General features: G+C 42.2%; 1 long non-coding RNA gene across 1 annotated transcript; it reads left to right on the forward strand.

The window, feature by feature from the left end:
• The first annotated feature begins 2,761 nt into the window (after nt 1–2,761).
• Nucleotides 2,762–24,932, forward strand: LOC142827917 (uncharacterized). The gene is made up of 3 exons (XR_012902725.1): nt 2,762–3,879; nt 20,759–20,894; nt 21,125–24,932. It is a non-coding gene; the product is annotated as an uncharacterized LOC142827917 (long non-coding RNA).
• Nucleotides 24,933–26,120: the final 1,188 nt, after the last annotated feature.

Genomic DNA, 26,120 nt, shown 5'->3' on the forward strand with positions numbered 1-26,120 from the left:
CCAGCCTGTATTCCCAATGTTTTTCTGTTTTACAAAATGGAGGAAAGCAATAAACCATGCAATTTTTCAATTAATAATGCTTATTTTTTCATTATGCATTTAACAATTTTTAAAAAAGTCAGTTAGTTAGCCTTAGCTAACAGTTACCTCTAGAAGAAGGTTGCACGCAGTTTGACCTTGCTGAGAAGAGCTGTACTGTGACTTCTTCTGAAGATCATCAATGGTCCTTCTAACATTGAATGGCCTCTTTGAGTTTGATCTTCTACATACATGGTAAAGCGCCCCTTAACTTCAAAAGAGTAGGATCAGGCACTTGAAGCACTTGTAGAACCTGCTAGCGATTGTGAGCTCAAAACTGTATTTCAGACCTCTTCGATCTAAACTGCGATCGAACTGGAGACCAAAGCCAAAGAATTTTAAACTACAGACAAAAAGTATAAATGGTAAGAGATAAAATGTAACGGGATCAAAACACCAAGAATAATAATTATAAAGTTGGAGCATGCTTTGTGCTTTGTTACTGTAAATGAAAGGATTGTGTGAGCATGTAATGAATCTCTGTAGCTTGTCAAAATTGTCTCAGTAATCCTCATGAACCCTATTAGCTTTCTCCACATGAAATATTTAATCAATAGATTCTGTTTTGGTAGCTTGTTAAACCCGAAAGATTGGAGGAGTTGCAATATTAAATACTAGCAGCATTTTTTAATCTTTAAGGTATGATCTGGAAATACACTCTCTAATTTCTAAAGGACAAAAAGGATTTTATTTTTTACAAAATCTGTATACATCGTCTATGCAGTTTTTCTGACAGACTCTGTTCTACAATATAGATACAAAAATGTCAAGAAAGAGGTGTTTGTAGCAGAAAACAAGATTTAATTATTCACAGGTGACCAGATTCCTTCAAACAAGTTAAATATAGCACAGATAATATTAATAATTAAAGGGTTACTATTTGTACATCTCTTCTGAAAATGGAAAATGCTAAGAATGTAAAGTATTAGATTACCCATTTGAGCACTCAAAGAAAGGTTATGCCTCTTCCTGTACTCCAAGTACTGTAGATTTGTCATATATTTTATAATAAATGTATGTCATTGATAAACACAATAATTTATCAGATTTCACAGAATGTGTTTTATCCAAATAGTTCACATTAATTGTACATATTGTCATACAATGTACTGCTGCATGTTTATGTAGTGCACATGAAACTTTGCAAATATAATTACAAGCTGTCATTTTCTAGTTGAGGAAACAACCTCCTATGCTGGACAAAAATGTAACTCTGAAAGTGAACCAAAGACCAAAGTCAACATAGTGCTTAAATTCGCTAAGCCCAAATCTTGAAGATTGCATTCTATCTGTAAAGTGGAGATAATACCCATCCATGTTTGTAAGGCACTTTGATATCTATAGTTAAAAATGATATGTATTATAATTAGTGTTTGTTATTATTCACAGAAAACTCTTTGTCTTCAGTTGATATTTTTCCTGTGTAAAGACTAGAGGATATGTTATTTCCCTGTTATTTCCTCTGGTATGCTTATCACTGATAGAAAAATAGCAAAGGTGTCTGGGTATGTCTACACTACCCCGCTAGTTCGAACTAGCGGGGTAATGTAGGCATACCGCACTTGCAAATGAAGCCCGGGATTTGAATTTCCCGGGCTTCATTTGCATAAGCGGGGCTCCGCCATTTTTAAATCCCCGCTCGTTCGAACCCTGTGCCGCGCGGCGACACGCGGCATGAACTAGGTAGTTCGAACTAGGCTTCCTAGTTCGAACTACCGTTACTCCTCGTGGAATGAGGAGTAACGGTAGTTCGAACTAGGAAGCCTAGTTCGAACTACCTAGTTCGTGCCGCGTGTAGCTGCGTGGCACAGGGTTCGAACGAGCGGGGATTTAAAAATGGCGGCTCCCCGCTTATGCAAATGAAGCCCAGGAAATTCAAATCCTGGGCTTCATTTGCAAGTGCGGTATGCCTACATTACCCTCCTAGTTCGAACTAGGAGGGTAGTGTAGACATACCCTCTGTCTTTAGGATAGATTAGAATTTTATTTTTGTTTCAGATACTTTAAAGGATTACATTTTGTATTTAAAGATAATCAGATTTTGTTGCAGCACGGTGCTTACTCACCCTTGCCAACATTGATCTATTTTGGCGATCTAAAATCTCCTTCTCAGACATCAGAACTCAATTCCAAGTTCTGTAAAGCAGAGGATGCCCTCTGCATCAAAGAAGGATAGGCGTTATAAAATGCTTTTCAGGTGTCATGTTGAGGACACTGCCACCATTTCAGTTATTATCTGTAATGCTACCCCATGGTCAACAGCATGGAGAGGAAACAGGCCAATTGGGTGCAGAGTTGTGGCAACTCTAGATAAGTCATAGAATAGCTGTGAGCCAGGTCCTGGGTCTACAATCAAGTGGAGAAAGAGGCAGGTGCAGGCATGAATTTCTGAATTGACTTTGTGTATTAGACTCTTTTTCTCACTTTTTCCTCTCTGTAAGAACTTCCAAGAGTGTATGAGGAAAGGGTTGTCAAGAGATCAGCTGTGGTGTCATACACCAGTCCATAGGAGTGGGATTCCTTACCCCAACATAAACAGAACTTTGAGTTGGTGCTTCCTGCTCTTTCCTGTTTGAAAGCGACGCATCAGTGAATGGGGATGTAATAGGTTTGTTTCATCTGTCACTGCTTTCCAGAGTTAACAGCAATGGCGTCTCATCAAAGATCTGGCAGAGCTACATGTGCTAGAAGAAACAAACTGGAGGTTGGTGTATAATTCAAACAGCCACTAATGATACAAGTGACCAATTTTAGCTCTGTGTTGATGGGCTGAATGTGGCAGCTCTGCCCCCAGACTGCAGAGCATTCAGCTGGAGTAACCCCTGGGACCAGTCCAGAGGTACATTGAACATAGTCAGATCAAGTTGATCTGGTTTGAAAACACTTGCATGCCCATGATTTCACCTCTCACTGTGCACTAAATCTTCTTATATCTGAGGGCCTCTTGCAAAGTGGATGAGATTTGCTTTGAATTGTATTAATTTGATCTTTCGTTGATGTGCATCCAGTTGCTGCACGCCACTTCTTTCATTCTTCCAATAGCAATCCCACAGTGCTTTGCAGGGCAGCAGTTACTGACCTGTCCGTTTACTTGCATGACTTCCCTGCCCTGGTTTCCAGGACAGCACTTTACATACTTTTAAAAGCTGGCACAGAGCCAGAGTTTGCCCCTTTGTGCCTGGATCCCAATGTATCATTATTCTGGTGATATGATTGTAATGGCACTGCAGAATCCCCACAACATGCCTCACACAGCTGCTTGGAGCCGTGCTGAGATCTTAGATCTCATCACCATCTGGGGAAAAACATTGATTTAGGAAACTCTTATGAAATAAGGACCTTTTTGTGGCTATTACAAAGCAGATGTTCACGAGAGATCATGCCAGATAAAGAGCAAGCAACTCAGAGAAAGTACAGTGTGTCCTGTTATCCTTCCTCTCAGTCTGGCAGGGGACATGTGACCTGTTCATTTTTTTTGACCAACTGGACAGGATTCTACATAATTATAGTGTCAATCTGTCACAGGCACTATTCGGAGCCTACTGCTCACACTTCTCCCTGAGTGGGGATGATTGGCTCCATTGGAGGATGAGCAGAAGGATGCTGGAGAGATGCTTCCCTCTGATTACCAGGCTCTTTTTTTGGAACTCAGACCCTGATGACAGCTATATGGAGAACCAGTCCCTGTCCTGCCCTGCCATGCTGGACTCTGATTCCTGCCCAGTATTGGTTGAGATGACTTTGAGTCAGAAACACAAGTTGGGACTGAAGAGTCATATCCTCCAGAAGGAACTTCAGCATGTAAGTACCTTCCCCTGCAATTTATTATTTATTCTTATTATTGGCGGATGTGGGCTGGGCAGTCCTCTCCCCCTTCTCCTCCTTGCCCCCAACGTCCCTTGTGCTGCTTCAAAATGTCCGCCGACAACAGGCACAGTAACTACATATGGATTCTACTTGCCTTTGCCCCCCACTTCCCACAGACCAAAAACATTAATTTGTGCAAAATTCAGCAGTTCATTGAGACACTGCTTACAGGAGCAGGAATGTGGTTAGTTTCTGCAGCTTACATGGGGCACGAGTGCACATTGCATACTTGCTCAAGGCACAGACAATACAACGCCCTCTGAAGTATAAGCGTCCTATAACACACAATGTCACTGATAAAAATTGTAGGACCCAGCCTTCTTTTCCTGCTATGTGTTGGGGAGATAAAACAGAACTAAAGACTGAGAAATACCCTATGTTGTTCTGCATGTTGTAAGGAATAACCACATGCCCATGCTTCCAGTAAAGCCTGCAAGCCCCTTTCACTTCTGCAGTGCTTCTGGGAGAACAGTCCTGAGGAATAAGGATTGCAATGCACACTGTAGTTAAAACCCCCTGGCTAGCCTGTGCCAGCTGGCTTGAGCTAAGGGGCTCAGACAAAGGAATTATTCAATTGCTTAGTTGGTATCCAGGCTTGGGCTGGAGCCTGGGCTGTAGGCCATGTGAGGTGGGAAGGTCCCAGAGCTGGGGCTGCAACCCATGCTGGAATTTCTATATCGGGGGTGGCCAACCTTACTGGCCTTCTGAGCCACATAGGAGAATCCTCAGAAGTTTGAGAATTGGGGTAACCTGCTGGGGGCTTCAGCTCTGTGGGAGATGCCTGCCAGAGCTTGGGGATTCAGCCTGCTCCTGCTGAAGCCCTGAGCACTAGCAGGTGCACTCCATGGGGCTAAGGACCCTGCCTCCATACTGAGCAGAAGCCCCTACCTCATAACACCACTGCAAGGCAAAAGTCCCAAGCTTCCCCCCCTCTCAGTAGCTGGAGAATAGGGTGATGTGCATGGATCCATAAGGCACAATTTAATGGTAAAAGAGCCACATGTAGCTTGAGTGCCAAAGTTTGGCCACGCCTGGTTTATCCTATAATTAAGCAGCCCCTTAGCCTGAGTCAGCTGGCACAGGCCAGCCATGGGTGTCTAATTGCAATGTAGACATTCCTTAACTTCATAGTATATCTCACTCTGCTCTTTGTCTTTTTGAATAAGCCCATTCTCAGCCTCTGGTCACCTGCCTCAATCTAATGTTGTAGAGAGTCAAAATGTCCTCAAGTAGAGACCCCTCCAACACACAAGCAAAACTGCAAAAATAACCTGGGAGCATAACTATGACCACCCTATCCCGCTCTGCCCTTCCTCTCACAGCATGCAAACAGAGACAACAGATTGCAGTTCAAATGCACGTAGCACCCTCTAGACATGCAGACCACTTACCCTCACTGATCTGTGCCAAAAAATGGGAAGGGTCTCAGGGAGGAAAAGTGCTATCTCTGTCCTGGAAAACAGTTATCCTTGGGATATGAACAATCGGCAATTGTCCCCCGCTCCTCACTCCCTCCGCTGCAACAGCCAGACTGTCAAGGACAGGGCCTCTGTCTATTGCTGACGGGCTGGCCAACCTGAAGAGTGGAGAAAGGGAAGACTTGCATTGACACGTTTGCTGAACTCATGGCTGAGACACAGAAGCAAAGCAGGCTGGCTGAGAAGAGGAGGCTGCATATGAGAAGCCAGAGGAAGAACAAAATGCAGCTGTCCCGGGAGATCATTGCAGTGCTCAAGGACAATGTCACTGTGGCCACGGAATGCATGGTTACAGCCCTAGACAGCATCATCATGGTGAAGGAGAGCCTTGGAAAAGAGAGAGATTTAGAGACAGCTCATGGACACTATCCTGAACTAGAATGCCCGCCTGTGAAACATGCTCCAGCAAGGCCAGCAGTCCCAGCAGTGCTGTCATTGGGGACCCAGCCATGTCCTTCATTCCCTGGATAGTGCTTGCTACTGGAACCAGCAGCAGCTCTTAACTGCTATGCCCTCACCACAGTGCTCCCAGCAGCTCCCCTTCACCTTTCAGATCCATTGAGAACACTTGCATCTGGTAATCCATCACTCCACCCCAGAATCCACGTGGATGAAGAAAGCCAGAGGCAAAGTATATATTCACATTTATCTTCACGCTTCCCTCCCCAAACTGTTGTATTTGAAATGGTCTTACTGTTGCACTTTGAGTTCTGTTTGCACTGCTGCATGCATTAAAAGTGTATTTATAGTGGATTATTCTGTAGATTGGTTATTTAAATGTATTTCCAAATAAAAAGATATTTCTCCATTAAAGTATTATTGTTTTTTATAGTTGTTTCATAATAGAAACAATTCACAGGATACTCATGATTGGTCATTGCAGTTAACACAGAAAAAGCCTTTGATGAAAGCTGAAATAATTCAGCGTGTTTTACAAAAGCACATAAGAAATGCTACACTTCAGCGATCCACACGCAATACCCAAGTGCTCCCAATAGCTGTGTCTCAATACAGTGTAATAGAGATGTAGCCGTGTTAGTCTAGTCTAGCTGAAACAAAAAACAGGACTATCTAACACTTTAAAGACTAACAAGATGGTTTATTAGGTGATGAGGTTTCGTGGGCCAGACCCACTTCTTCAGATCAAATTGTGGAAGAAAATAGGCATGACCATATATACCAAAGGGATACAGTCAAAAAAAGTGAACACACATAAAAAGGATAAATCAAATTTCAGAACAGAAGGGGGATGGGGAGAGGGGAGGTAAATGTCTGTGAGCTAATGATATTAGAGGTGATAATTGGGGAAGCTATCTTTGTAATGGGTAAGGTAATTAGCGTCTTTGTTAAGACCCCGGTGTAAAGTGTCAAATTTAAGCATGAATGACAGTTCAGAGGTTTCTCTTTCAAGTCTGGTGTTAAAATGCCTTTGAAGCAGTATGCAGGTAATCAAGTCGTTGAGACAATGCCCTTTCTGGTTGAAATGGCAAGAAATTGTTTTTTCTTTGTGATACTGTCTGATATCTGTTTTGTGTGCATTGATTCTTTGGCGAAGTGTCTGAGACGTTTGTCCAATGTACATAGCAGACGGACTCTGTCGGCACATGATGACATAAATTATATTTCTGGATGAGCAGGAATATTTGTTCTTGAACTTATAACTGAATTGGGTAGGTCCAATAATGGAGTCAGCAGAGTAAATATGTGGACAAAGCTGGCAACGGGGTTTATTGCAAGGGAAAGTTCTAAGGTTGGTATTAGTGTGGTATGTCCTGTGGTGGTTGGTAAGAATCATCCTAAGGTTAGGTGGTTGTCTGTAGGAAACTATGGGTCTGTCTCCCAGAGCCTCTTGGAGTGTAGTATCCTGTTCTAGTATAGGTTGTAGTTTATTGATAATGTGTTGGACGGGTTTAAGTTGGGGGCTGTAGGTGATGACAAGTGGTGTTCTATTGTTGGTTTTCTTGGATCGGTCTTGAAGTAGATGGTTTCTGGGTATTCGTCTGGCTCTTTCAATTTGTTTTTTTATTTCTCCACATGGGTAATTGAGGTTTATAAATGCTTGGTAGAGATCCTGAAGTTTCTGGTCTCTGTCAGTGGGTTAGAGCAGATGCGATTGTATTGAAGGGCTTGGCTATAGACGATGGATCGTATGGTGTGTTCTGGATGGGAGCTAGAGGCATGAAAGTAACTGTATGAGTCAGTGGGTTTTCTGTAGAGAGTGGTGTGTAGGTTGTTAAAATCTCTGTGGAATGTTTCCAGTGTTTCTTGGCTGTGGGTCCAGAGCATAAAGATGTCGTCGATGTAGCATAAGTAGAGAAGGGGCAAAAGGGGACGGGATCTGAGGAAACGTTGTTCTAAGTCAGCCATAAAGATGTTAGCATGGCCCCACAGTACGCTAAATACATATGGGATAACCATTCTGCAACTGCTGTGGCAGTAGTTAAAATGTTCCTGTCTTCTGTTCAAGCAGTCTGTATATGTCTTCATTAGTTTGGGCATAAGGGGATAAACCGGGCTTCCAAAATAACTGGACCAGTCTCTATACCATTAGGCTACGTCTAGACCGGCATGATTTTCCGCAAATGCTTTTAACAGAAAAGTTTTCCATTAAAAGCATTTGCAGAAAAGAGGGTCTAGATTGGCACGGACGCTTTTCCGCAAAAGCACTTTCTGTGGAAAAGCGTCCGTGCCTATCTCGATGCGTTTTTCCGCAAAAAAGCCCCCATTGCCATTTTTGCGATAGGGGCTTTTTTGTGCAAAACAAATCTGAGCTCTCTACACTGGCCCTTTTGCCCGAACAGGAGCAGCATAGTATTTCCACAAGAAGCACTGATTTCAGACAGTAGGAAGTCAGTGTTCTTGCGGAAATTCAAGCGGCCAGTGTAGACAGCTGACAGTCTAGACACAGCCTTAGTGTCCACAAGAGTTCTGGGAGACAATAATCCCTTTCTTCATTAATTTTAATAACACCACATGTGGAAAGATCCTAACATTGTTGATCCGCCCAGATAATCTGCATTTATGTCTGTAAGCTTGCTGCATGGTCTATCAGTCAGTGCATCGCACTCTGGAGAAAGTCTGCATCCAGCAGGGGTGGTGATGATAAAATGATAGGTACAAGGGTTCCATCAATTGCACCTATACTGTTTGGGCATTCTCTTCATGCAAGCCAACAATGATCTTCTGAGCTTCATGACCTGGTTAGATAACACCTTAACAATGGCACAGCAGATCTGCAGGAGAATGGCCCCTACAGTCCATCTCCCCACTGAACTTTGTTGGCTACAGACTGATAACATTCCAGGGTGACCAGCTTCCAGATAGCAACGGTGACCCATTTCTCCATGGGTCTGGGCCTCTGTATGTTGATATGCTATCACTGAAGGTCTGTGGCTGGTTCTACACAGATCTTCAGAAAGATCTCTTACCACAGTTGATTGTCCTAGCTGTGCAGTTCGATCCTCTCCCACTAACACACGGCCCAGGAATGGTGCTGAGTGCTGTGTAGGTGATCCAGCAGGTACTTTTGTTCCAACAGCTCAGCACCCTCCTGTTCCTTCATCTCATCCTATTGACACTGATGCTGAGCATCCCATAGAACAGCAATGGGCGACCAAGCCTAGTGAGTGGGCCACATGAGTGCCTGCAGGTTGCCCACCACTGCCATAGACTGGATTCCTGCTCCTGCATCAACTGCTCAATGGTGTGATGAGCAGCATCCAATGACAGATTCATCTGGCTCTGAGCAGGGTCATACAGCTCAGGCAGACTGTGTGTATTGGTGTTTGTCATCATAGTTCTGTGGAGCATTGGCACAAGTTAGCCTGCAAGTTACTTGACATACACCAAAAAAAATTGTGGATTAAATCTCCTGTGAAGATACACCCTAAGAATTAGTCTCCAGAGCTGACAGAAAGTGATCAAAGTATCCACAACTTGGCAGATAGAAATTCTCTTGAATCCTATTGAAATCCTTTTCAGTGTCAGCAATACAGATGTCCTCAGTATACATGTGCATCTCAGGCTGTGACCTTCACGAAGGCTGTCAGAAGGGGAGCCAGCACTGACCCTAATGGGAGGCCATTGGGGAGATTTTTAAGGTAACTGATTTTTAACCACAGCTTGCAAGGTGAAGCTTTGGTTACTGTTTTCTGGATGAACTGCATCATTTCCCTACAAAGAATAATGTGTAGCTGCTTGACCATCAGGCTTACATGCTGCACAGTGTCAAAGGCTGCCATCAGGCTAATAAGGACCACACCAACTTTCTTTGCTGCCTCAAATACATTTTCTATGTCTTCATTTAAAGCATCTGATCTTGGACACATAGTGCCCATCCCATCCCATCCCCAAGCATAATAAGGTAGCTGAGAATCAGTTACCTCTTACTCCTTATCAGTAGTCTCTCCATCAGCACATAGGTAACACATAGCAACTGTGATCAACTAGTAGCTTTTGGGGTCTCCAATGGTTTCTCTGCTTTGGGAACAGCTATGATCATTGCTCTGTTCCAGACTTCTATGATGCTCTAATCTGGGGCACAATGAATGAGAAATCAGAGTAGGCAGACTGGCCCAAAGGGGAGACAAACTCATTGTGGATGTTATCCAGATCAGCACTAGTTTCCATCAACATCTGAGCTGAGCAAACTTTTCTCCAAATGACAATATGTTTTGTCTGAAAGTGCAGTAGCAGCCAGAAAGCTAACACCCCTTTTGGGTCTCCAAGGGGCAGTTCCTTACACTTTTCAGGGTGAAGACTCCCTTATTGAAAATATTTTCACAACACCTTTACCTTTGCTAGAAAAGAGAAAAATGATAACTCCATATAATTCATTATTATGTGTGTTTCAAGAGGCAGACAGAGAACACTGGACTGGGAAGGGTAAAGGTGTGGCTAGAGAGGAGGAACATGATTTAATTTGTATTAGATTATTGTACATTTTTAATTTCTTGCCATCCTCTCTGAGTGCTTTTTTGTGATTCCCAGGTGGTGGTGGTGGTGGGAAGGTGGATGATAATTCATTACATGTAAAACATATGCTAGTGTATCTTGTCTGTGCCTGGTCTTCATATGTAAAGGATCTCAGCCCAGAGTCCTTACATGTTCCTTGTAAATCCATAAGATCTTATAAATAAAGATGTTATTAGAGAGAATTTCACGGTACCTAAAGTTTGATGGGCAAGTACTGAAATGGCCACTGTGCTATTCACGGATTGCCCAGATAACAGAAATGATCAGAGATAGGTAGATTTGAAAGGGACCTTGAGAAGTCATCTTATCCAGCCTGCTGTGCAGGGGCAAGACCAAGGGATATATCAAAGTCAACATTTTATTGCATCTTTTCTGCTGGTAAGGTTTCATCTAGAATTTGTGTTTTTGGGGGCCTTGATTCAGTTGTATATCCTGAGTGAAATAATTGCAATCTGCTTCACAGGCAAATTGCCAGTTAACAATGACTGAAGGGACTGCACATATCTGAGTTTACTAAAACAAGACGCACTGTCTGATGAAGGCTCACAAAATCATTTCAAACTGGTGTGGATATGAATGTTGTCATGTAGATTGAAAACTGGAGGAAGGACCCTATCTAAAGGAAAAGGTATTTGGGGTTTTATGGAGCCAATTTTAGTCTAATTTAACATTTCATTAACAACCCAGAAACATGTTAATAAAATTTGCAAATAAGCCTAAAGTGAGAGTTGTTGAAGACAGTAAAAAGCAGACCATGGAATTTAGAAACATGAAGAGGAAACAACAAAATAAACTACAACTTGGAAAAATATATTCTTTTTACACCTGGTGAAATAATCGGAAACAGAGGATTTTCAGTTGAATGCATAGCGACATTACCTCACAGAGCAGGGCACTGAAGACCAGCTCATAAGGAAAGTTTAAAAGAACATAATTCATATTGGTTATCTTAAGAACACACCTAGAGTCTTGCTTACACTTGTGGCAGTATGTAGGGTACATATAGCTACACCCCTCAGTGAAAAGCAGGCTGGGTCTACACTCACTTCAGCTACATGCAGCAGTAAAAGGCTTGGGGACGAGGGGGGAAGAAGGAGGAGGAGAGCAATGAGGAAAGGCTCTAGAAGCAGGGAAGTAGTGGTCAATTACACTGCTAAAAATAACAGTGCAGAGGGGATGAAGAGGAGGGAAAGGGGAGAGGCATTGCTTGGTCCTGTAGAGAGCTATGTTTAATATGCACACTATGGTTTCAGGGCTGTAGGTCACTCGAACTTGCTGGGCAGTGACTTACCATCTAAACTGCTATTTTATGCTTATGTTAGCTGAGCATGCAGTGCCTGTACTCTACACACTACTGATAGAAATGTAGCAGTGTTAGTCTGGGGTAGCTGAAGCAAAATGCAGGACAATGTAGCACTTTAAAGACTAACAAGATGGTTTATTAGATGATGAGCTTTCGTGGACCAGACCCACTTCCTCAGATCAAATAGTGGAAGAAAATAGTCACAACCATATATACCAAAGGATACAATTAAAAAAATGAACACATATGAAAAGGACAAATCACATTTCAGAACAGGAGGGGGATGCGGGGGGGGGGGGGGGGAGGAAGGAAGGTAAGTGTCTGTGAATTGATGATATTAGAGGTGGGGAGAGTGGGATGTTTGTGAGCTAATGGTATTAGAGGTGATAATTGGGGAAGCTATCTTGGTAATGATGAAGATAGTTTGAGTGTTTGTTCATTCCTTCTCGGAGAGTGTCGAATTTTAACATGAATGACACACTACTGTAATTGTAGCCCTACCCTAAGAGGTGACAGGATTATCACCAGCAAGTGCTGAAATGAGCATCAGGAGTCACCACCTGACAAGGAGAGTTCTTAAGCTAGTCTCCTAAGAGAGTGATGGAAGCTCCTCACTATTTGGCTCCCCCTCAAAGCAGCATGGTTAAAGCACAAGGAAATATATTGTAGGAAATAATTTTGTCTTGCCGCCTTAGGTCCACAGAACTAAGTTTAGGTAACCTGCACAGTATTGTCTTTCTAATTTTGATGATTCTATATTTATAGTTCAGAATAACTGGAATGTTAATATTTCAAATCTTCAGAATAATTTACGAACAAGTTTGCTTTTTTTGCCAGAAAGTTACAGTAGTCTGGCTTCTTCTATTTTCCCAGAGAGAGAGAGAGACTGGGGTTTGCATAATTCTACTCAGAAAAAAAATTGCATAATAAGAAAAACCAGGAGTGCCCTCTTAAAACGTTCAAAAGTTCATTTATAAAAAGAGGCAAAGTTTTGCAATTATTATCCTTTAAAAAAATGTAGTAGCTAGGAGCCACAGTTATAGACCAGGACCGCATGGAGAGTTACAATCTCACTGAAACATGGATATGGAAAAACAGCTATACTAGCCAAAAAGTGACTCCTGAATGGTGAGGAGGGAAGTGTAGGCAGGGCTACTCCTCATTTCTCCGAAAGGCTGTTGCTGGTGGTGATACAATATTGTGCAAGGGAGCTGGAAAGTTGGTCAAAGTGCAGGTGGGGGATGGAAGAAGGTACAAAATTGAGAGCAAGTGAAGGTCACAAGGGATGAATTCACGTTAGGGCACAGGGCTCACACGAACCCTTTCAACATAAGAACATAAGAATGGCTATACTGGGTAAGATCAAAGGTCCATCCAGCCCAGTACCCTGTCTGCCAACAGTGGCCAATGCCAGGTGTCCCAGAGGGAGTGAATCGAACAGGTAATGATCAAGCCATCTCTCTCCTGCCATCCATCTCCACCCTCTGACAAACAGAGACCAGGGACACCATTCCTTACCCATACTGGCTAATAGAATTTATCTAGTTCGCTTTTAAACCCCGTTATAGTCCTAGCCTTCACAACCTCCTCAGGCAAGGAGTTCCACAGATTGACTATGCACTGTGTGAAGAAGAACTTCCTTTTATTTGTTTTAAACCTGTTGCCCATTAGTTTCATTTGATGGCCCCTAGTTTTTATATTATGGGAACAAATCAATAGCTTTTCCTCATTCATTTTCTCCACACCACTGATGATTTTATAGACCTCTATCATATCCCCCTTTAGTCTCCTCTTTTCCAAGCTGAAAATTCCCAGTCGCTTTAATCTCTCCTCATGTGGGACCTGTTCCAAACCCCTAATCATTTTAGTTGCCCTTCTCTGAACCTTTTCTAATGCCAGTATATCTTTTTTGAGATGAGGAGACCACACACCACTTAAACCCCAACAATAGGGCTTTGTGGGGTGTATCTGGAACCTGAGCCAACACCCACTGAAGGCAATGGGGACAATATTTGTACTGACTCAAATGGTATTGGATTAGGACAGTTATGCAGGTGAATTCTCCAAAGGGAGCTTTAAAAGGAGTTGAGACATTTCTACTGTATCCTTTCCTATTTAAAATGAAATAGAAGCTTCAGGGGGTATCCAAGTTTGTCTGTACAGGATAAACTTAAAAAACAACAAATAGTCTAGTATCACTTTATAGACTAAGAAAACATGTAGATGGTATCATGAGCTTTCGTGGGCACAGCCTGCTACCAGACTATTTGTTGTTTTTTAAGTTTAACATGAAATAGTTGCTTTCACCACTGCTACAAAGGAGTAACTTAAAATTTCTTACAGGTACTTTCCTATTGCAGTCCGGGTTCCTGCCACCTCTTTTAAATAGCTGCTTGCTGGTTTTTGCCACAGCTCAGCCAGCTCTTGCCAAAGCTGTGCACCAGGGCACACCCACTTATTTTCACCTCTGCCTTGTAGCATTTATTGTTCTTGTGAAAACTTACGACTTGGTTGTGATGGGATTTCCCCCCGAGTGCAGCCTGTGACTGTGGGACTGCTGTGCTTCCGTAACTCTCTCCCGCCTGAGCTGTCTGTCACAATGCCTTTCTGGTGACTAGCAGCACCCCCTCCATGTGCTCCGACCACTCAGCGCACACTTGCGTGAAGCCCAACACTCAGCCAGATTGCATGAATGTTCCCAGAGCCACTCATGAATCTCTGAGTAAGGCACCAGCCAAATCCTCCTTGCACCCCCAGCTCTCAGTACGGTACTCAGGAATATACCATCTAATTTTTTAATAGACTTTGTCAGTGGACAGTAATCATACTCCAGCTTTTGTAAAACCTGAGCAGATTTGCCAAACATGTCTCACAAACTCACGGCTAAAGATAAACAGTAAAAGGAGTTTATTGACCACAAAGATAGAATTTAAGTGACTATTTGTGTTTGGCAAAAAAATCCGAGTAGTGACCAAAAGCAAAGAAAATATAAACAAACAGTCTAAACCTATATTACACTGGGCAGCAACTAGATCAACTAGATCACCCACAGGCTATTGCAATCCATAGTACACAGATTCATCTTTGAAATTGGAGCCAGTCCCCTCTGTTACTTGCAGCATAGTGGGGCAGGAGAAAGGCCAAACATGGACCCCTGTGTTTGGTTTTTATAACCTCAGTCCATGTGCTTGGAGCACAAGTCCAGGCATGTCTGGGGGCATCGCTGAGTTCCAGGCAAGATTGAGCAATTCCCTTGGTGTGGCCTCATGCAAATGAGTCATTGCATTGTAGCTCCCTTGCTGGACAATGGCCATTGACACTCCGCCCAGGAATTGGTTAGTTTTCATGCTGTTGTCTCTAGAAAGCTAATATGTGGCTCATTTCCCAATTTACTGCATGTTTTAGTGTCCATCGTACAACATGTAATTTCATATGCATTGATGATCTACAACAGTGTTTCTCAAACTGTGCTCTGCAGAGCCCCAGGGCTCCATGAGACATCTCAAAGGGCTCTGCAAGGTTGACAAACTGGAAACATCAATAGGTATAACACATACAATCAGTGGACTGCTGGGGTGCCGCATAAGTACAACACATACAATCAGTGGACCGCTGGGGCTCCGCATAAATTTTTATGCATGTAAAGGGCTCCGGAGCCCAAAAAGTTTGAGAACTGCTGATCTATAGATAGGAAAAAGGCTTTCAGCAGACCATAACCTTTCCCATGATACCTCGCAGGGCATGCTTTATATGTAAAAATCACAATGATATAAAAATGAAGAATAAAGGGAGTTACAGGGTGCTCACCCAAGGTACAGAGTGTCACACTGATGTTTGGGGTATTGAGAGGGATGGGACGGAGACTTCAAGAAGTGGTGATGATAAAGGAGCTCTACTGAGTGTCAAGAACTAAGGTGGTAATAATATACAGAATTTTGGAAGGTTTTGAGATAATTGTGGGATGGAGACAAGGTACTGTGCTGTCTCCCCTTATCTTCATCTCAGTTATAGAGTTCATTAGAAGGAGAACCAAGCCTGGAAGATATAGAAAACTAATGAATGCAGACATTCTGGCTCTTTTGGCTGAGAGCAAAGAGGTGCGGATAAATATCCTCAGTTTGGGCACTTGTGTTTGAAGACCACGGTTTGAAGGAAAACACAAAGAAAACTGAATTTATTCAAGTAGGGAATGTGGAACACAAGCTGTGGATTGGCGCTTCAGGAGAAAAGCTAAAGCAGAAGAAAGAATGTGTGTTGAAAAGTACATCAGTGCTCTTGGCGACAGACCTGAAGAAATGAAAAGAAGAACCCAGTGTGCATGTGCAGTAGTGAAAAAGAAGGCTGGTGTACTATGGAATCAGCAATTAAGTAACAAACTGAAAGGAAAAATGTTTTTGCATGTGTTTGCCCATGCTTGCTCTATAGCTTTGTTGGATTTTATCCAGACAGAAGAAAATAAAATGCAGGTAGTAGAAAAATGCGGCCCATCTCTCTCAAAGGGGGGGGGGGGGAAGGAATTGATGGAACTGATGGTGAGAGAAGACACTTCCATCAGCAAGGGTGCACAATGCTCCTTTTGTCCTGCTTACACCCCTCTTTCTGCTTTGTTGGGGAAGGGCTCTTGGGGCTTTGACCAAGAATATAGCCAGTGTTCCTGTGGGCGCTGCTCCGAAAGCTGTTTTGGTGGAGCTAAGCAGAAGATCTGGTCTCTTTTCCTCTTTCCTTGGGGGTGCAAGGTCAGGTCATAGTAGGAGGCCCCTCCACAGGCATTAGAGGGACATAGCCCTGCCCTGCTCTGTTGGAGTGACCAGGGATATGGGTTAGGGTTCATTTGAGGAGCTTTGTAGGGGAATTGTGGGTCTGGGATTGTTGCCCTGTGGGGAAAGATGATACTCAGTCTTCACAAGAGTGAAGGTTGGGTGAGGACTAATGACCTGAAAACAATGCAGAAGGAGAGTCAGAGGATTAGGGGAGCAGCTGGGCACTGGAGGCACGCACCCCTTCTAGAGGAGGTCCTGATCTTTCATACAGAAGGTGCATAGGAAGGATTTGAGTTCCAAGCTTGGGGATAGCGAGGGTGGACAAGAATGATGAGGAACAGGCGAATATTCCCAGGCTTACGCTGACATACAAGTCTCCTCAGGACATGGTGGTAGAGTTTGCCAGCACCTTGGAAGGAATGCGCAGCAGGCCCCTTTCCATGCCTTTCAGTGCTGGAATTGCACATACCTTCCATAAGTGTGGTACCAAAGAAACTGAAGGGGGAATACAGACTGATCCATCACCTCTCCTACCACAGGGCTCATTGGTAAATTGACTGTATTGACCCCTAGCTACGTTCAGTGCAATACTCCTCATTTGATACTGTGATAGCCATGGTGACAGAGTGTGATCCTAGGGTGGCATTAGCTAAATGCAATATCAAGAATGTATTCTGGTTGCTTCCAGTGCATCCCATGGACTTTAACTTGTTACGTTTCAGTTTGAAAGCCACTACTGTTTTGGTAAAGCCATGCCCAGAGGGCAGTCAATGGCATAGGCTGCTTTTGAAAGGTTCAGCTGTATGTTGGAGGGGGCAATTGTGTGCATCTCACTATCTCCATGACATCTTATTTGCAGGAAGATTAGGAAAAGGCTATTGTGAGTACTTGCTTCAGGCATTCCAGAACCTAGCTGAGTACGTGTGGGTTCCCCTCACCACAGAGAAAACAGGAGGCCCTGCCCCAAATGTAATGTACCTGGGTACTGAACTGTGCAGAATTTGGGTTGTTTCTTCTGCAGATAAGTTGGGATCAGTCATGGGATTGATTCGGGTTTTCAAAGGGGCAAAGAAAATTACATTGAGGAAACAACAGGTAGTCATGAGACATATAAAGGTGACTCCTAATCAGTCAAACTGTGCTGTTCTGATATCAGTCTATAAAGACGGGTGGAAAAGTTTTCTGTGAGTAATTTAATGATGTTTCAATACGGCATTCAGACTGGTTGCTTAGGACTAAGCTGCCATTCTAATGGAATCAGTTGGTTATAATGTCGTACAAGGACGCATGCATTTTAATCAGTTTTTTCCACTGATTTTTCTACTGCCTTTTTTATTTAGATTTTCTTTCTCATAATTCAGGCTGTATTATTAATATTGATGTAGACTTCAATTTAAACATTAGAATGTAATATTTTGGTACAGTAGTTAACATTTTTATCCCTCATTGTCAAGAGTCCATAGGACTGACTTCTATTTATGGTTCCAATTTAAATTGTTCAATAAACATCTCGATGAAAATTGGTTTAAACCAAATTGGCTATTGACATCTGGTAACTTAGCTATACAACATGTATAAAGGAATTCCATAATGAATGTATATAGACATTGATCATTATAAGAACTGAGCTAGTGATAACTAATAAACATTTTTCTTTGGGCAGCAAAGTACACAAATTTATCTTTAACAGAATGACCCACCAAGGCCGTGTCAGACAGCCAATCAGATAAAGGTCAATTACTGAGCACCCAGCGAGTCAGTGACTTGGGCAGTTATACATTTTTTTAAGCGGATTATTTATATTTGAATAATACATTTTAACATAATTATTTCAGCGAAATAAATGTAATGCTTAAATGCTTATTATTTTTTAGGGTTTTGTAGCTCAAAGGAGATTGACTTAAAATATGTTATATTTTACTGTTTTTCATTTCCTTGCACTTTTAATTTAGCTAACATAACTCTGCCTCACACTGTGATTAGAAGTGAAAGGAAAGAACAGTTAAAAATTTGAGTTTAAGGAAGGAGATATGTGATTTTTCCTCAAAATGTCTTTAAGTTTCATACTTTAATTTAACACTTTGAATGTCTTATTCCTCCATAAATTTAAATATGTATTTAATTTAACTATTGAATTCAAACTGATTTCAATGTATAAAAAAAGGATGCAACTAGAAAATATATTTTTGATTCTATGCAAGGTAACCAATATTTGTCCTATTTCAAGAGCACTTTTGTACATTTATAAACAGATCAATTTCTCGATTTATTGTGTCTAATACACTAAGGCCAGTTTCAGTTTGAAGTACTGTTTGCTTGCTGCTTACCACTCCCCACCCAATCCACATTCAAAATCCTTGAAAGAATGTGAAAAGATATGTTGTACTCATGCTAGCAGACAAGGCTGAGGATATGGGGCAAAGTGCATGGTGAGCTCTGAGTCATGTCACTATTTTGAAGTATGAAATGTGCTCATATTTAGACTGTCCTATATTATCATACCCATGATCCCCTGTATCTTTCAGTCCTTCTACCTGCTCACTTCCCTCTCGCTGTCTCTACAATTGAAGCCTGATTCTGGTCTATATACACTTGCTTATTTATATACAACTTCATTTCCATGTAGCTTACTCTAGTTCCTGCCCAGATCTGCCAGACATTAAAATATCCACCCTATAGTGTGCTGCTGGCTGGCCAGAAGAACATTTCCTGGCTGTGGTTAATGGGTATAAATACAGCCAAGATCATGATTTTGGGAGAAGTACCTGAAATATCCACAAGTATGAGATAATCTAGAAGAGTTTGGCGTTGTGGACATCAGCTGGACTGGTGTGCAGTGCAAGGCATGCATCAAGCACCTAAAGATCCTCTATTGGAGAGCTAATGATGGCAACAGCAGTTCCCTCTATATGCATCTTGTGAGAGTTTGACTGGGGACTTGACGCTGCCATGAGCACCATGCTCCAAGATCATCTTCTGACTCCAGAGAATCTAACATTTATGTCAGAGGGCGAGATTATGGGAACAGCACCAGAAGAGACTGCAAGTGGAGCCAGTGGCAAAGTCATAGGAACAAACTACAGAACTGAAAACCCAGCATCAGTCCACACAGATGTAGGTGTCCTAGATGAATTTTCTCAGGACTGTTCAGGGATGTTCTTGGGAAATAGTCTAGTGCGGGAGTGACCCAGAAGAAGGAACTGGATTTGCAGCTGGGTGGCGTCTTCTGTCCTTGTTGTGAACATGTGGAAAACTGTAGCATAAGCGGTAGGGAATTTCTGGATTATGGCCAATAAAATTATTGTTGTGGAGGATATTGCATGCAATGAGATAAGTCTAGCATTGATTGAGGGCAGTTGCCCTCTCCTGTTCTCCCACCACTAAGTGAGATTCACATTTATGAAGGCATGCAGTCTTAGCAAGCATGAGAGTGCATCTTAGTCTATAAAGTGCTACCAGACCAGTTTTTGTTTTTCAAGTTTATCCTGTACAGACTAACTTGGCTACTCCCTGAAGCTTTTGTAACTCAGTCAGACTGGTGGAATGAAATAGCTTTGTATGGCAACCAACATTAGAACATTATCTCAGGCAATATGGATTATAAATAACAGTGTGTGTAGTAAGTGGTAAAAGTCCCTGGTGCACCTCAGTGCTTGCCCTTCTGGTTCTGTCTGTTTGCAGCATGCTACCCAGGCTGAGGGTAAGTCTACACTACATGGCTCCGTCAATGCTCGGCGGTCGACATCAAAAGCCTTTGTTGACCGCCCCATTATGCCTCGTGGGATGAGGTTTACCGGGGCGGTGGACAAAGGCTTTTGATGTTGACCGCCAAGCGTCCAGACTACTGTGCTGTGCTGCCAAACAGTTGATCGGCACAGCACAGCAGCTATTTTGATGTAAATGAAGCGGCGATTATTTAAATCACTGCTTCATTTTGCTATGTCTACAAAGCTCATTCACATGGCTCCGTCAATGGAGCTATGTAGTGTAGACATACCCTGAGATGGGAGTAGAGGAAGAAAGAGGATTGAATCAGCTCAGTTTTAAGCAAACTTCCTAGGTCAACATCCTGTTAATGGGCAAAATTATTGGGACAAATAATTTAGTCAACAGCAAAAGAGCAGGTTTATCTGACCCATTTTGTGAATGTAGCTTATCAGTTCCTTTGCTTTTATGTAAAAAATTGTCCAGAAATTAAACAAAAGGAAAAATTTAATTCAGCTGGAAACAAAGTGTTTGATTTTTTTTTTTTTACCTTTTCAGATTCTTTTTGACACTTCTTTTTTTCTGTTTTTCAGACTGCCAGCAAACTGAAAAATACGTATTCATCCAGCTTTATATTGATATTCATCCAGATTTCCCTCCACTCCTGGCAGGTGATACTTAAGAACTTTTCATACAGGAGAAACTCAAGATACTGTGTGAGATTCTTGGGTAAGGAAAACTTCCAGTTGCTACTTCTGTGTCTAACAGCTGTCTCTGTTCTTGATATGCTGTTCAGTAACCAGGCAATGAAAAATCTCCTATCCATGGATCGATGGAATTTCACTGTAATCTGATTCTGGTAGCCCTAGCCCCCTTCCCCAAACCAGACCCTAAATCTGTTTGTTCATTTATTTAATTAAATCTGAAGTTTTTGTCTTGTTTGTCTTTGGTTTGTGTAGGTTGCTAGAAGGAGCTAGTGAACGGCCCAATATATGAAAGATGAAATAAAAGCATACTAGGTTGCTAAAAGTTTCAAACTATGCCTTGTCTTGAAGTATCACATAAAGTGAAGGAATTCTTTCCTTTTGAGGAAAAAATATAACATGCTCTTGGCAGACACTTCCACCTCAGCTGCACCAACACTAGAAACCAGGACTCATGGGAACAAGATCGTGGCCCCTCATGAGAAAAGGAAGAGGGACAGAAAGGAAATGCGGAGTGATATGAGGTGTAAGATGAATGACCATTGGGAACGTGAAAAAGCAAAGGAGGAGCATGAGGGAAGAAGGGACATCCAAGTCCCCAAATGTGACTACAGGAAATAGGATTGGCACTAATTTTTGTTGGAGCAACTGTTCACCATAATGGCTAACGGAGTGCAGCTGCCAGTACCAGCTCCAGTTTTGGTTCCAATGTCATCTCCACAACTGCCTGCAGATCCAGCTCCACTACTGGCAATCGCAAGTGCCCGTAGACTTTTCTCTACAGTATCACACTCTACAGCCAATACACCCACTGGAAAACTCTGGAGTTGGTTGGTCAATGAGCAGCTCTATGTAATGGAATGGGCAGATGTACACCCTGCACAACTCACACGACCTGTACAGACAGGTGCAACACACTCAGTATGCCGATACAGGAGAATGGAAGCAACACTTCTGATATCCAATTTCATCACCTGTGAGACTAACTATGGAATGTGGACTTCAGTTAACAACACTGTTATACACCAATTTTCCACTGTTCTGTGCACATTTATTCACTTTGCACATTTGTAAATAATTACTTGTGGATAGGCAGCTGCTGTGGCAGCAGTAGATTTATTAATAGCATTATTTTCTTTTCATACTTTGAACTGTAAATATAATGCATTGATTCGAATACATAGTATGTTGGTGTATGAGAACCTGGAAAAAACAATGAATCAGAAAGTTGTATCTAAAGCTTTTAATAAAGTAGCAAACCTGCAGAAGTCTGGGGGTAGCCAGCTTCCAGATGTCAATTGCAACTTGCTTTTGGATTGGTATGGTCTCCCACAAATTAATGGTCTAGTGTTGGATAATTGGGGAAGGTCCTTACACAGAGCTTCATGATGGTGGCCTTCCTCATGTGAGAATTCTGGAGATGTTGGTCATCCCAGGGTGACACGATAACATTTGACCCAACCATACTGTGCTAGTTGTCCCCTACTAGCAGCACAACTCTGCATATGGGGACTCCACAATGATATCTCCAAGCATCATGTCTCTCCAGTCTGACAAGGAAGAAACCCCATGTGTAGTCCTGCTCCTCCTTCCTTGGTTCAGAAACTGCTGCTGAAATGTCTACCTTGCTACATAAACTCTTGAGTCCCAAACAAGAGCAGCTCATCCACTGAATCCAGGCCTTGGCACCAGTTAGAAACAACAGAAGTGAGGAACGTGTAGCATCAGAAGTACCTCAGCTAAATGTATTGGTGGGGTAAAAGCATTTCTGCAAAGTGGTCTAGGAAGGACAAACAAGTTCTCCCACAGTACACTGCAAGTCAATTCCTAGAGTAGCTCCATTTGGCAAGTTGCTAAAAACTCTAAGGTATGCTCCTAGAAATGCCAGTGCCAACCATGTATCTGCAATGCCAGTGTAGATGTGGGTATATGCGGCTCTGCAGAGCAGATGCTCAGATGTGAGCGTGACCAACCCATGCAGGCATGCACTGCCATATAGACAAATCTTAATACATAATGTCACTCTTCCTATGTCACAATAGCACACAGGTCAGAAAACCAGTAACATCCACTTCCTTCTGTTTAATGGCCTACTCCCTATGGCACATGTTCTGGGTAGTCAGTTTGGGGCCATGACAAAACAATGGGAGTAGTCCAGACACAAGATGACCAATGTACTAATGAAGCTTTATTTAGTACATACATTGTTTTTATGAGTGTTAGCAGTGAGAAGGGAGAGGAAAAGGAAGATTTTGGATACATTATGCTTTTGGATTATATGCCCCCCCCCCCAAATGGAGGTAATCTTAAGAGAATAAAATCAAAAGGAAAAAGAGAAAAGGGGGATATAACAGATACTAAATAACTCTGTTATATGATGGATGAAGGATAATTCAGATATGTTAGTTGCTTGGTCTTTTAAAATTCTGCCCTTGTATGCACATTAATAAGTTCGGATAAGGTCTGTGGGAGCTGTACACATGCTGGCAAAATGTTGACCTCAGTATACTGCACAGATGTCTGCATTTTGCTTTTGCTGCTATTCCCTTATTTTTCTGAGACTCTCACATAAATTGGCCAATTTGTCTAGTCCTCAGTTTACATTAGAATACAAGAACATGGGGTCTGCCACATAGAATCAGACCAGTACAGCATGAAGTTTAATATTCTATATCAGGCATATAGAATGCTTCAGAGGGAAGGTATAAAAATGCTTCAGAGGGAAGGTACAAAAAACTGGACAACAATGAATTAACCTGCCCACATGGGGATTTTCTTGCTACCCTTCCACCCTCAACAGATAGTGGTTGGCTTGTACCCTGAAGCAGGAACGTTTATATTTCTTGAAAAAAAATTAATAACAATAATAATGAACACAGAAGAATGGCAATACTGGGTCAAAGCCAAGGTCCATCTAGACCAGATTCCTGTATTCCAACAATGACCAATGCCAGTTGCTTCAGAGGGGATTAACAGAGCAAGTAATCATTAAATGATACATCCCTTGTTGCCCATTCCCAGCTTCTGGCAAATGTAGGGTAAGTTCACCATCCTTGCCCATCCTTTGGACATTTGGACTTTGGACGATCGTGGTACAGGCAGTCCCCGGGTTACGTACAAGATAGGGACTATAGGTTTGTTCTTAAGTTGAATTTGTATGTAAGTCGGAACTGGTACATATTGTAGGGGAAACTCTAGCCAAACATTTCTCCAGAGCTCAGTTTTATTCTCCCACACCTCACTTCCCTCAGTCCTTTATTCTCAAGCTGAGGTGTCTGCTGAGAAAAGCCGCTCCGCGTCTCCCTGGTCTGCTGGCGGGGGGGGGCCGCTAGCTTCGCGTCTCCCTAGTCTGCTGGGGGAAAGCAGCTAGTGCGGAGTTGCCTCACCCCGTTTGTAAGTAGGGATCCGATGTAAGTCGGATCCATGTAACCCGGGGACTGCCTGTATATAGATAAATACCTATTTATCTATGTGATATTAGGTAATTGTTTACTATGCTATCTTTTGTTTTCTGTGTGGCTGTTATTGTACTACTGAGCAAATGTCTTCCATGTTGCAAATAATTGAGCATCTTCAACTCCAAGTAAAGTCAGTGTGAACTCAAGTTGTGTATGTTATTACATATATTAATCCTTTAATATTTGTTTTTCTTGTAAAAGTTATATTCTTTTTACAACTATTTCATCAAAGGTAACAAAAACATACATCATTTATGTGAAACACCTTGAAATGACTCATGGGCAGATGTTATGGTCTGGGACGCACAAGTAGGCTCATTTAGTTTCTCCTTGGTATGTGTGTGTAAGTTCTATTATTGTAAATGGAAGTTAGGGAGAGATTAGGAATCAGGACTGAGTAATTTCCCCTTGAAAGAAAAGAAAAGTGTCCCTCTCCCCCATATCCTCTGTTTTCTGCAAGATTATAAAACTCAGAGGCTTATTCTGCCACTGCTCTATATACATAATCCTGTGTAATGGGAATTATATGTGTATGTGAGCAGTAGAATAACAAAACCCAGGAGAAACTATAGTTATCTATTTAAGAAATATTAATCTAAAGGAATCTAGAGTGATATGATGAATAAAGACAGTTAAAAGAAACTCGGTGGTACCATATTCTTGCTTTAAGTGATTAAGTAAAAACAACTACTGTGCATAATTACTAATTGTACAATTAAGGCCGGATTGGTTTTAGAAAGTTGACAGTGGAGATTCTTTGTCACTGGGTAAGCATTGCTTTTCTGTTTGTTTCGATTTCTAACTGTGCTCTTTATGAAGCTAGAAATTAGAATGGATTTTTTTGTTTATGTTCTTGTTTGTGCAGCAGCATCCTCAGTGAGCATCCCGATCAAATTGGGAAAGGAAGTTAACGATTTCTCAAGTGTAAGCCAACGTAAAACACAGGATGGTATAAACTGACATTATTTTCCTTTTTATTATTAATGTGTACTGATGTATTTCTGTGGCGCTGGAAGAATAATGTGCCGGGAGCTGGCATCCATTGCAGGAAAATAGATTCTCTTTAAAGTGCTTTGAAAAGCACCACTTTGACAGCACTGGTTGGTCTCCTGTTTAGACACTAACTGCTTTTTATCTCTGATCCCTCACTGCCTTCCTGCAAGATGAGTCCCAAGCTAATTTAGCAGCATTCTTCACTCAACGTTGTTCTATTTCCCACTGGCTGAAAGCCCCTGAGGTCCAGCCACTCTTTTCTCATCTCTCACCTTCTCCTTAAAAGTCAGAGTCAGTAAGAGGAAGGATGTTCACGATGACTCCTTTTTCCCTTAATGTGGGAAGGTTCCTGGTGTACCGTATGAACTCTGGGCTTCCAGCACCAGGGTGAACAGAATAGAGCACTGTGCCCTCTAGTTACACTTCAGACAAAACAACATTATTTCAGGTTGTGAATTTCTGGACATTAATTTTCCTCTCTGCCAGCAGGTACACTGCTAGTATCAAGTTTAGATGTTAAATAAGCATGAATAAGACCCCTCAAAATAATAAATCTGGCTTGTTTGGTTTTTTAAGATTACCTCAAGGTTTTTTGAAATGTATTTTGATTTTTTAATTCTCCCAGCCCCCCCCCCCAAAGGGTGTGTGTGTGTGTGTGTGTGTGTGTGTGTGTGTGTGTGAGGGTAAAGGTAAGGGTGCGTGTGTGTTAGTATTGCCATCTTGGTCAAATTCAGAGTAAGGTGATCTGACTCCTCCTGCAGGACTCTGACTGGCTGCTTGAGGATGTGTGACCCCCAAGC

The sequence above is a fragment of the Pelodiscus sinensis genome, chromosome 3 (genome assembly GCF_049634645.1).
Source record: "Pelodiscus sinensis isolate JC-2024 chromosome 3, ASM4963464v1, whole genome shotgun sequence".
In the NCBI taxonomy this organism is placed as follows: domain Eukaryota; kingdom Metazoa; phylum Chordata; order Testudines; family Trionychidae; genus Pelodiscus; species Pelodiscus sinensis.